This window comes from Pinus tabuliformis, chromosome 1_1 (assembly GCF_031772625.1).
Source record: "Pinus tabuliformis cultivar Carrire ecotype Pingquan chromosome 1_1, CPIR1, whole genome shotgun sequence".
Classification (NCBI taxonomy): Eukaryota; Viridiplantae; Streptophyta; class Pinopsida; order Pinales; family Pinaceae; genus Pinus; species Pinus tabuliformis.
The window spans coordinates 555,153,017-555,165,297 of NC_142297.1; the positions used below are offsets into that span (position 1 = coordinate 555,153,017).

At 38.2% G+C, this 12,281-nt stretch overlaps 1 pseudogene; it reads left to right on the top strand.

Annotated features, from left to right (window-relative positions):
* Window positions 1–742: 742 nt before the first annotated feature.
* On the top strand, window positions 743–5,570 carry LOC149214348 (clavaminate synthase-like protein At3g21360; annotated as a pseudogene).
* The last annotated feature ends 6,711 nt before the right edge of the window (window positions 5,571–12,281 follow it).

The window sequence follows — 12,281 nt, forward strand, 5'->3', positions numbered from 1 at the left end:
GATGGGACTGGTGTGGGCAAAGCCGAGATGCCACCTACCAGCCATGAATAGAGGACTGAAAGCCACGTGGGGGGAGGATCTTCCGCAGGTGGGTGTTATTGAGTGTAAGGGAATGTTTGAGGCCAGCATTAATACGCCGTCCCTCCTCGCATGCGATGACTGTTATCATTCCTTGGCTCCCATGAATGCCATAGTTATGGCGGGACGGTCTCGAGGTAGAGGAAATTGTTTATTAGCTAGTTTCCGCCATGGCTATAGGCTGCTATTTCTTATGCTGTTTTGGATGGTTGTGGGTGATGCTGGTGCAAAGGCTTCGTGGTGGTTGGGCTCTGGCTCTTATTCACAGTCCTCAGTTGTGGTTGTGGGCTCCCGACCGCAAGCTTGTGTACTCGATCCGCGTTGTACCTCTCCTGTTGTGTGCATTGTTTACATTCAAGTTGTTGTCATGACTAGGCCCCGCCAGAGGATGCTCAACCGCAGAGGCTCAGCGCGAGGCGCTCCTTCACGCTCATCCTCCGGGGACGCCGCCTCGAGTCAGGAACCTCGATCTCACAGTGGAAGTGGGGGCATTCTGAGGCCCAGCCAATTCCTCGAACCCAGCTCTCCAGGCTCTTCGACTTCGCCCTCCTTCGGTTCTGCTATCTTCACTTTCAATTGCTCCCTTAATCGCCCTCAGATCACTGCACATGTTTTTGTCCTCTTTCTAGAGGAAGCCTAAGAAGAGGGCGATCCCAGTGCTCCAATGCCAATTAGAGAGGATGCCCATGAAGAGGGCGAACCCAGTGCTCTGATGCCAACTGTAGGCTTGCAGCGCGGAATGGAACCGTCGACCAGCATGGTCAATGTCAATCCAATGGCGCCTGTTCCTCCAGTCACGCGTGAAAATGAGGCGGCCCAAGCTCAGGACCTAGCTGAAGGGGGTTGGTGCAGGATCGTGGAGGAGATACCAGATGTTTAATCAAGCTTTGCAGCTTCTTAACAGGTTTTGCGGCCCAGTTGAAAGGGTTTTTTTTGCTCAATGTGTCAAACTCTGTTTCTGCTATCGTGTCGAGGTCAATCTCTAGTTTCTGTTGTGTTCTCTCACTGTTTGTGTTCTTCTGGATCCCCTGCGTGGGAATGCAAAACAAATTCTCGTCCAATTTCTCAGTTTTGGAGAATGTCTGTCTCAAACGGCCTTCCTCTCAGGCTAGCTGGCTCACTATGCTCAACATGTTGTAATTTTATTCTTTTACTGTGAATAATAGTATAGACTTATTTAGAAAAAAAAAAAAAAGTCTACTGAGACCAAACTTTGGTCTATGGGACCTAAACAAACAAATTATTTAGTTTGATTTAAGATTTTATTCCTATGCTCAAAAAGCTTGGAGAGAAGCCTCCCGAGCTCACTGTAATTTTGACAACGTAAAAGGCACTCTAAGAAGAAGTGATTTTCATCCTCGATGTTTGTATTCTCATAGAGATGGCAGAACCTTTCCATCTATGGTGTTTTAGGAACTGCCCAACCACCCGTTTCACTATGGAGCTCATGAGAGTTCGGTCTAATCTTTGCTATATTAATTTTCTTCTTTGAGCTAGTTAAAACAGAGAGATACTTTTGATCTTCTAAGGTGGGGTCAATGACCTCTTTATAATATTAATCTTTTTCTTTGAACTTAGAAGTAACAATATTTTTAATATTATTAATGTTATTAATATTCTCGTCGATCTCTCAATGGTTTAACCAGGTCTGGTGTCTTTATACCAACCTCGTTTGAGCCTTAGGTGGTTTTGGCTGGAATTTAAAGTTAGCTGAGGAAGTCTATGGTCTCCTATGTTATTGAGTTTGTGCTTTTACAACAAAAGCTTAATCATAGCTAAGCTCCTGATAAGGAAAAGATCCACGATTATTATAGAAATTTAATAATTTATTATTTAAATTATATTTTTAAATATGAAATAAATTATGACAACTTAACACCAAAATATCTTAATATCTTAATAAATATAAATGTTATTAAATAATAATTGATAATATATTTTTTAATATAAATTTTATAAGACAATTATTATAAAAATTCAATAATTTATTATTTAAATTATATTTTTAAATATAAAAATAAAATATGACACTGAAAAACTTCCAAAATACCATGATATAATTTAAAACTGTAATTTTCCCATTCCTAACTGAAATCCATTAAAATATCTAATAAAAAAAAGCACGTCTTTAAATTATTATGATAATTATATATTGACACCATTCTATTGTGATACTTATATACTTACACCATACTCTATTATGATAATTATATATTCACACCATTCAACTATTATGATAATTATATATTGACACCATTCTATTGTGATACTTATATACTTACACCATACTCTATTATGATAATTATATATTCACACCATTCTATTGTGATAGTTATATACTTACACCATACTCATGTTGTGGATTCAAATCATTATTGATTTGGCTAATACTGAAATCCACTAAAACATCTAACAAAAAAACCACGTCTTTAAATTATTATTATGATAATTATATAGTCAGACCATTCTATTGTGATAGTTATATACTTACACCATACTCATGTCGTGGATTCAAAACATTATTGATTTGGCTAATGGTAATAGCATGCAACAGCATTATTGATGGTGCTTATGGTAATGGCATGAGCTCTATCCGATTGGCTCTTTCTGCTAAAGCACGTAGAAAGTCGTTTAACAAAAAATTTCTTGAAGTTGTTGTCTTCTAAGGATAAGGAGAGTGGGCAAAGACAGTTGTCAGGCACAACGCTTAGAATAAATGTGGGTCAACTCCATTAGTTCTGAGGTATATTTATCTTAATTGTTGATGGTTGATTTGCTTAATATTGGTAATTACCGGTGCGTTTAAGTCGATTGCGGATTGGACATGGGCGCAGCCAATTTTTTTGACCCCGCCTATGTCCGTCGAATTTCCGAATATTCAGAGAATCTGCCATCAACTTAAAGATGGCCAGTAATTACATAAACATAAAGGCAGGTCAAATAATTAAATATGCCTATATCTGTTTAATTGCCGAATATTAGACTAATCAACCATCGATATAAGCTCGGGGCCAGCACTGATGCAAAGCTTTGCTCATAGAAAACGGGCAATCACGTGGATTCAAAGAAAATTGGAAGGTATTGCGTCAATAGAGTGTGTTCTAAATGATATTGTAGATAGAAAAATGATTAAGAAAGGAAAAAATAAAATAATAAACTAAAATGAATTCCTTTTATGTTTATAAAAGCTACCACTCAGCCAATTTCTAACCCATGTTCCGCGTATTAACCAACGGAGCTGTGATAAATAGACTCGGTTTAAGGTGAATCGATACAAATTAAGATATATAATCTGCAAATTGAAGTTGTGTTGTCCAATCTTCTATGGCGTTTACCGTTCGAGATTAATTAATCGTTTTGTATTTTCTACTACAACGGCGATGCAGATGTAAGTGTAGGCATCTAAGCTGTTTTTCTTGTGCGAGACTGCACCTCCCGACGCTGGACAGACTGCGATAGTTCTTAGCCAAAGAATTTTGCAGCGCATGGAAGACAGAATGCCGGAATTTGTAATTAGATTGAAGGACGTAGGGTTAGTATTTAAAATAGCTACTCCCGCCAGCGATTCACGCACTTTTTCATATCAAAAAACAGGCAGACTGTTCTTGGAACGAACCTTATAAAACATTGTTTCAGCTTGGTAATTTCATGTGCATATCTTATGAGTTTTGAGGTGCATATAAGATTGTTCTTTTGAGCTTCCGTGTTTCATGGTGGATATTAAAAATTGATCTCTATTACGATCTTGAGGATACTAAATAGAGATCTCTATTAGGATCGTGAAATCAAGAGAAGTAGTGGCTTTTAAAGGCACAATTGATTGTGACTTTAATGGTTTTTCAACATTAATTTATTTTGAGTCTATTTATTTTTAAATAAGTTGTATTAGAGATGAAAATCATAGGAAAAACCATGGATTCTTATAAACCTAGAGTTGGAAGGCAAATGATAACTTGATCCAGTCATGTTTACCTCAACCAATTTAACAATCCCCTTAAACTTGACTTGGGGAGATTAACATGGTCCAAATCATTCATCAATACCTAAACTAGCCTAACAATCCCCCTTAAACTTGACTGGAGGAGATTAACATAGTCCCAATCATTCATCAACTATCTTCACATCCCACTGCCACCCCAAGATTCTAGTACAATACACCTTTCACCTTGTATCTATCACCTTATAGCTATCCAAGTGGTCCATTGCACAACCTGAAGACTCCTTGCCCCACAGCACTACATGTATGTATGATTAGAGTCTTAAGGCCTTACAATAATCCATGCTCTTAAGTAACATGTATGCTTGAACAAGAACTCTTACAATTTACTAGGTAAAGACATCTTCCTATAGCAAGATTTCACAACTTGGACAAAAAACTCTTAAGGTGTGTTTACACAACACTACTGTTATTACACCACCAACCCTCTCATCACATGATGGCTCCTTCACTAAACTTCAAACATTATTGACTCCATCTCAATTTTCTCATCCATATCACCATTCTCTGGCTACATTTATATATCTATGCCCATACATACATTGACTTGGCCTTTTTAGCATTATCTGCACTCACCATATCTCATTAGCACAAGTTGCACCCTTCCAATGGGCTTCATTCACTTTTGCCACAACGGCCATAGCATTTAACTAGACATGAGCAATCTTCTCCCTACAATTTCCAGGTAGTAGTTTTTTTTGTTCTCTTATGAGTTATTAAGATAACTAAAAAAAGCGGTGTCTTAAAAATCTCTCTGGCCAATTTATCTGGAGTCTTTCTATCTTTAAATAAACTATATTAAAATTAATAAATATCGTAAAAAAACCATAAATTCTCATAATCCCGAAACTTAGAAATCACTCAACCACCTTAAAATTATCAAATTGAAATGTTGAGACAAATTGAAATCATGAAACCTATATATTAGGCTGAGTTTAGATGGGTTTAGTGAACCCAATACATTGTTTCAGTTCAATATATCGATGGATATAGCCATTCATACAGAGTTTCATGTATCCCTCAGCCGGTTATGTGTTCATGTACTGCAATTAAGTATCACCTCATTCAAATTTGCGGATCAGTTAATGTTAATTCCACAAGCTAATCCTTTGGGATTTAAATGAATGATGAGCAGAGCTATGGAGTTGATGGACTGTTCGAGGTTCGAATGTTACGAGGATGGATCAGCAGAGCAGAGTTTGTATTCGGCCCCATGGAGGCTATCAGATCGTTCGATGGATACGGAGGGAGGGAAGTCTGGGTTAACACAATATTGGGCTAGGGAGGAAAAGACAGAAACCAGTCGCTGTCAATGGGAGATGGTTGTGGTATTCCTGGTGAAGCTCTGGATGCTTTTAAGACTGTAGTAAATGAAGAGTGCGTAAATTTGAGGTGGGAGGCAGGAGATGTGTTGTTGTTCGATAGCATGGATGTTCAGCATGCGAGAAGACCTTCAAAACCTCCACGTCAAATCCTTATCTCGGTGTGCAAGTAGGAAACTTCATGTGTGCTTCTGTTTTTAATTGCTCGGTGAGTGTTTTAGGATAAGGTAACTTCATAATTTTAGAACTAAATATAGTTACTCGGTTGAGCTCGGTGCTGCGGATGGTGGACTAAACATGAATGGATCACATCATCAGATTGCTCCAGGCACTTTAGTAGGATGCTCCCAATATTTTGTGGATCAAGCTGATGTGTACAATTTTGACTGCTTTGGCACATTATGCATGCATGTAGTATTTTATGTGGATAATATTGATGTGTACTATTATGACTCTTTTGGCAAATCATGAATGTCTGTGTATCATTTTATAATATGGTGAATCGGTGGGGATTATCCAATTCTAACTGTTTCTGCAAATCATGCATGTGTGTATTGTTTGCTGGTTCAACATGATTTTTCTAAAGGAAGCAAGTGGACAGCATCACATCACATGAATTTTATATAAATATGTCCTCGCTTAGGTAAGCATAGGAATGCTATAATATTAATTTACTTGCTTTAAAGTTGAATCTTTATTATTAATTTGAGTTTTAAAGCAGTATCAAGAGATAAATGCTTAAATAAATATATAATAATGGTTTATATGGATAGATATATTAAAAAAAATGATTTTAAGAATAATATTTATTAAAAAATGTTAAAAATTTAAATAGATATAATTTAGTAATTTTGTTTTTATTAATAAAATTACAAACTATAAATTATAATATGTATATTACATTATTTTTAATCTTAATATACATTTTTATTCAATAAAATGGTTATGGTTATGGGATTATTTAGTAAAACTTGTTTATATGGTTTTTTTTTTTTTTTTGACAATTTTCACTAAGTAAAGCATGTGTTAAGAGATTTGAACCAACCACAACCAAAAACACAAAACCTGTCTCTATGGCTTCCCCGAATTAATAATTCATATTACTAACCATTATATTTTATAATTTTATTTTTAAATTGAACTAATAAACATATTGGGACACATAAAATAAATTTTTTAATTTCTTTATAAAATCAATATTATAGCATACAATATTAAAAAAATTATAAAGGAAAAGTACCAATCTCATATATGAATTCTCAAAATTTTAGCAAAATTAAAAATAATAATATTTTTATGTAAACACATGTGAAATTTATATAAATAGTATTACTAAGAACCAAGATAGGTTCAATTTTAACTCCTCATTTACCAAAAATAAAAAGAATTATATTTTTGAAGAATAAATATTTTTTAAGTTTTACAGTTAAAAATGAGTTTGTAATTTGAGAAATTTGATCGCTCTCAACTCTTCATCAACCAAAAATACTTAGAAATAATTGAGTAAGCATATGTTAAAATATTATGATAATATTTATATTTAAGAGTTAAATCCTATTTTCTAGAGTTTGCTCGATCTCCTGAACTAAATGTATTGATTTGAATTCATGTATGTTTGATTGTTTATCCAATGAAGTGACAACGTTGTTTTGCGTACCCTCGAGATTTAACTAGTCTCACATGAGAGCTGTGTGATTCATTCAGAAGCATTTTTTTTGGTTCCAAATTAGTATCAGTGCAACAAAAGTGAGGGAGCGGTTTTTTTTAATGTTTTATCTGTTATTAACATCGATACTATTTGGTATGTTTGATTACTTGTGATAGGGACAGGCGTGGACGGTGGCATAATCTGAATTTGACCGTTACAACAAGAGATCAAACTTGTCGATCTATATTTGTAGTGAAACTAACTGGCAACTGAGTGCTTGTAGCATTGTTTTAGTGATTACAGAGTCAATTTATGATTCGACGATTGCATGTTATGACTAATGTGGAAGGAGAAAGTCGTGAATACAATCACTGATTAGCTTCATAACTCAGTGACTGGCGACAATATGTGTGGGATTGAAACTCGACTCGACTCAACTGTGATTGTCGAGTAATCTCCCCGATCAAATTTCTCTGTTGAGTTACGGAATATAACTGGTAAGCGGAGTGATTGGAAGTGTGAAGCCGTGCCGGGCAGAGGCATGAATTCGCCATGTAGTCGGTTCCAAATGTTACACAATAGAATCAGTTTTGGCTCATGTATTAATCGTCTCTGTTTATAATTGTTTCAATGGGAAACAAGATCATGGTTTTGAGGAAGATAACAACCAAATTTCATAGGTTTGTCCATGCCCATAAGGCAGTCGAACTAGAGTTGTGAATAATTGGCGCTGATACCAGTGGTGAGCCATCACGGAGAAGGGAGGTGTGAAAGTGGAGAGAGGTGGCGATGTTATGAGATTGATAGTGTGGCTGAGGAGAGGCTCCAAATAAATTTGTTTTTTGGTTGTTTTTCACAAGATCAACGCACACAACCCTAATCAAAGAGTGATAGAAATGGCACACTTATAAAATTCAATTTTTCTGCAATACATGGCATGATCTATGCATCAAAAAGTGCGATGATCTCCTTTTATTTTAATTAATGACTTCCATCCATCTCAATTACATTCCTTCGAGCTTTCGCAGATGCATTTTTTTTTTTACTTATATGAGTATGTTGGTAAGGATTTCATGGTAGCCACATGTTATAGACATTTTTGTGCCTCGCATCATGGAGCATGAAATGTCAATAATCACAGGGATCCTCAGTCCCTAAACATGTTGTTCTTACCCCTAAATGAACAAGGTCATCAAACAACAGCACTTCCAATCAGTTCTCCACCTGAAAGCACTTCAAAACATGCTTATTTTGGATCATGTCAGCTGCTCCACTGAGCTTCTGCGCTGTAATGCAACTGTCCCACTCTGTACCTGCGCTGGAAGTCAAAAGTAATGAAGGCTACCTACGCTGGGCGAGATTGGCCAAGTGGCACAGTCATCCTGCAAGGTGTCAACTGCCCAGGAAGCTTCCAAACTGACACTTGGTTCATCAAATTCGCCTTGTGATGAGTAAGAGGTACTTGATCACCATGTGTAACCAAGGATCTCCAAGTGGACTCAAGAACTGAAGATTAACTGAAGAGGGAGAGGACACAAGGCAGCTTCATGTCAGTCTCAAGCTGACTCATCCTCTCTTCTTCTATCCTATATATAGAGCTCTTCTATGAGGTCTAAGGGGGCTGGAATTTTGTGTAAAGCAAGGAGGTGCTGTTGGTTTACAGTTAGAGCTATTGGGTGATTGTTTTATTAGAGGTGAAGAGGAGAGTTCTTGCTACTGGGGAGGTGCTGCTGGATTGGAGCTATCATTGGTTGTAACCTTCTCAGAACCCTGTTACTTCTATCAATAAAGTTTTGCATGTTCTCCTATATACTTGTATTGCATTGATGTATTGTATTTACTCGTATATTTGATTCACTCTAATCCATGCATCAGTTATGAGTACATGTATCTTGTAGTTTCTTCTCTTGTTTTGTGCAGGATCTGTGTGTAGCTGGACCGGCAAAGAGAGCAAAGAGCTGGGAACAAGAGACAAAGAGAGAGGACAAGGATCGACTAAGCGAAAGACACCAGGTTGGTTAATCTTTTCTTCCTTCTCTCTGTACTTTCATAAAGGAAAACATCAAAGCTTTTACTTTCAGTTGTTGCTAAAGACTGTCACCTTTAGAGTAGGGATAGGGTCATCCGCATCGGATACTTTTCCCCACAACAAACTGGCGACTCTGCTGGGGAGCCTAGTATCTTGTTGGTGTTTGTAGTATTTTGCTATTCATTTCTTGAAGAAAAGAGTACCAAATCGAAAAGCTTTTGACTATATCAAAAGCGAAGTAGAGGGTCTGTTACTCTTGCTCCTTTGCTGAGCAAATTCAAGATTTAAAGAGCTTATCTACAAAAGACTCTTTACTCTTTGTGATAGATCTTCATCCTCTTGATCATCCCTTAGCCTGTACTTGACCTATAGCTTTTTATTTCAGCAAAAACAGTGCATTTTTGAGCTTTTTATGACCCGGAATTCTTTGTAGACGAAACTCTCGTGAGTCAGTGCAGGCTGTCCACAGGCAGTCTGCATTACAGCGCAGGTGTTCCCTTCGGGAACTGCGCTGAGAGTCAAACTGGCAGACTAGAACCTGCGCTGGTCCAGTTAGCCATTGTCTTACTCAGCTTTCCCTCTGTGTCTTGGCCCTGTTTTCACTGAATTTTTAGCTGATTGCTTGCTGGTCATTGTACTTGCTGTAGACCACTTCTCCTTGACATTATTCCGCCTCAGTTGTGTGATGAAACTGTGAATGTTCTTTCAGTATTTCTTGTTGCAGTTATAGTTTCCCATTGTGAAAAGCGAACCAGTATAGCTGTGACCTCTTAGATCCTGAACTGTAAAAGTGTCTTTGTGATCTTATGAGCTAGTTTTATTACTATTCATGGCTGTTTGAGTTTGTTTGTTTTTCATTTCATGATTTGAATTCATATATTTTGAGTGTTGAAACAAGTACTTGTAAAGCGTCTTTTCATTTAGACAAAGCTTGTTTGTTTACGCTTCAAATTGAATTCGAAAGTCATACAACAGTTTTTCCTTTTGTCTACATCAACATTAAAGGAAAAGAAAAGAAATACATGCATCTTGCATTTGCATTTTTGATAAGTTTGTGTGTCTGATCTAGGAGAAAGTGCATTAGTTTGTGCTTTGTGCTCTGTGTGGAAAGATATTATTTTTTCTCTCCCCTCAGTAGTTAGGATTTTCAAAGCTAAAAAGATTGTGAAAGCTTGCTTATCATTTTAGCTGCATTTAGGAATTTGTACCAATACATCTCGTGGTGATCCTGAAAGACAAACTGATAAACAAGATCAACTTAAAATATATTGAATGAATCTAAAAACGCATTGTAACATAACGCTCACAATAGAGGTCTAGGTAGAGACGTGTTCCGGCGTCGTTAAACGTAGTGACTGTCGATCTCTACGAAGGTGGGTGATTCCTCCTAAGGGACGATAGCACTAATACGGACTTGTGCTCCCGCGTACCGTCGCGTATATTGGGAGACCCCTATAGGCTTTTATCCTTTATCCTTAGGAAGCCGTGTCGACTGCCCTACTAATCGCGATGCAGTGAACACAGCATTCACGAAGATCGACCACCCGTACCGTAAAACGTATTCTGTGGTTTCGCGAAAGGTTTGGCACACCCTCCGCCTAGATCTCCAGAGCAGTTTCTTTTGGCCCTTTTCAAACTCTATAACTGAAAAGGTCCAACCGAGCATTTGTCACTTCGGGCTCGTTAATACATCGAAGGCGACTAGAGTCATCTTTAGCTTTTTCTCGACTCTTAAAACATGAAAAAGCAAAGTTGTGTCTAAAAGCGTCTAATAAAATTCATTCAATACGGAAACATAATTCCCCTTTTTGTATTTTAGTTGATCAAGTAATCCACAACCGTCGAGGAAAGTCAATTAAAACCCCGTCGTTCAGGGAGGCTTGCGAGTCAACCGCCTTTGTCTCCGGAACCGAGAGTAGTACGGACAAAGCGAACTCGCTTGACCAGGTCAAAATATCCTTTTAAAGTTAGAACGGAAGTTCCAACAACATCTGAGATTCTGGTCACTCCCAATATTTCTGGAATCCCTGCCTCTATTGAAGAAGTTCAACAGCAACAGAAGGACAGTGGTACTGATCCTAGTCTGAAGACAAGTACTTGCATAACTGAACCAGTTCCATCAGAAACCGGTCCACAGAGTCTTGTTGTTCAAACGACTGTCGCTGTCGAAGCAACCCCTTCTTCGGCACCAGAAATCTTTTACGGACCTGACAGTCTTCCTCTTCCTCCTGGTCTGATTGCAATAGAGGAAATCGTAGAGGACCAGCAAGCAAATACTCCAATTCATTTTGGAGTAGGTACCCCTCTTTTTCCTTTTGCATCAGAAGTTTGTCTATCGCCACCGGAAGTTCCTGAAGAATCGTTAGGAAGTTTATTGGATAGACTTAAAATGTCTGAACAACCGTCGACATCTAGGACTGTGCCAAATGACACAGCGATAGCAGAAGCTCCTGCTGCCAACCCAACGATGTTTGCCGGCATACCAGCCGTCCCGACTAGCTCTCATCAGCTAGAAGGAGTCCACCCAGGGACTATTATGACAACTTGGTCTGTTCCAGTTTGTTCTTCCGGTATAATACCTGGTAATTCTTATGTTGAAACTAGACAAATTGATCCCTTTGGGAATCAGTTTGGGCCATCCAGCCCTCAAAGGCCATCTACACCCTTGAGCTCCGGATTGTTACCGTATGGGGGGCAATATGCCCTTTCACTTCCCCTTCCGGGGGGATACCCATACGGCAGTTTTCAACCACATTCAAGTTTAACTGAGGTAACGACGAGTGGTTGGGTACCTATGTTACCCCAACAACCAAGAGTTGTATATTCCATGCAACAATGTGTACCTATGTCCAGTATCCCGACGACGCCAGCAATTGTAACCGTGTCGCAAGTTCAATCGATGCCTGTTGTATGTCAACCCCAAGTTGTAATGCAACAGCCTATTGACCCTGCAACACAACCACAATCGCCAACTGCCGGGACGACACAGATACAAACGGGAACCATAACCCCGCATCTTGGTCCGTCGGTTAGTGTCGCACAGCAAAACATGGCTTCACAACCATGGATGGTGCAATACCAACAACCTCAGTTTCAACAGGTGTACCAAGGGTCTGAGCAACAGATCTTTGCAAATAGTGGGCAACCCTATATTCAGAATGGGTTAAACCAACCACTTTACAGTGGCCAAGCCCACCAGCCGTATCA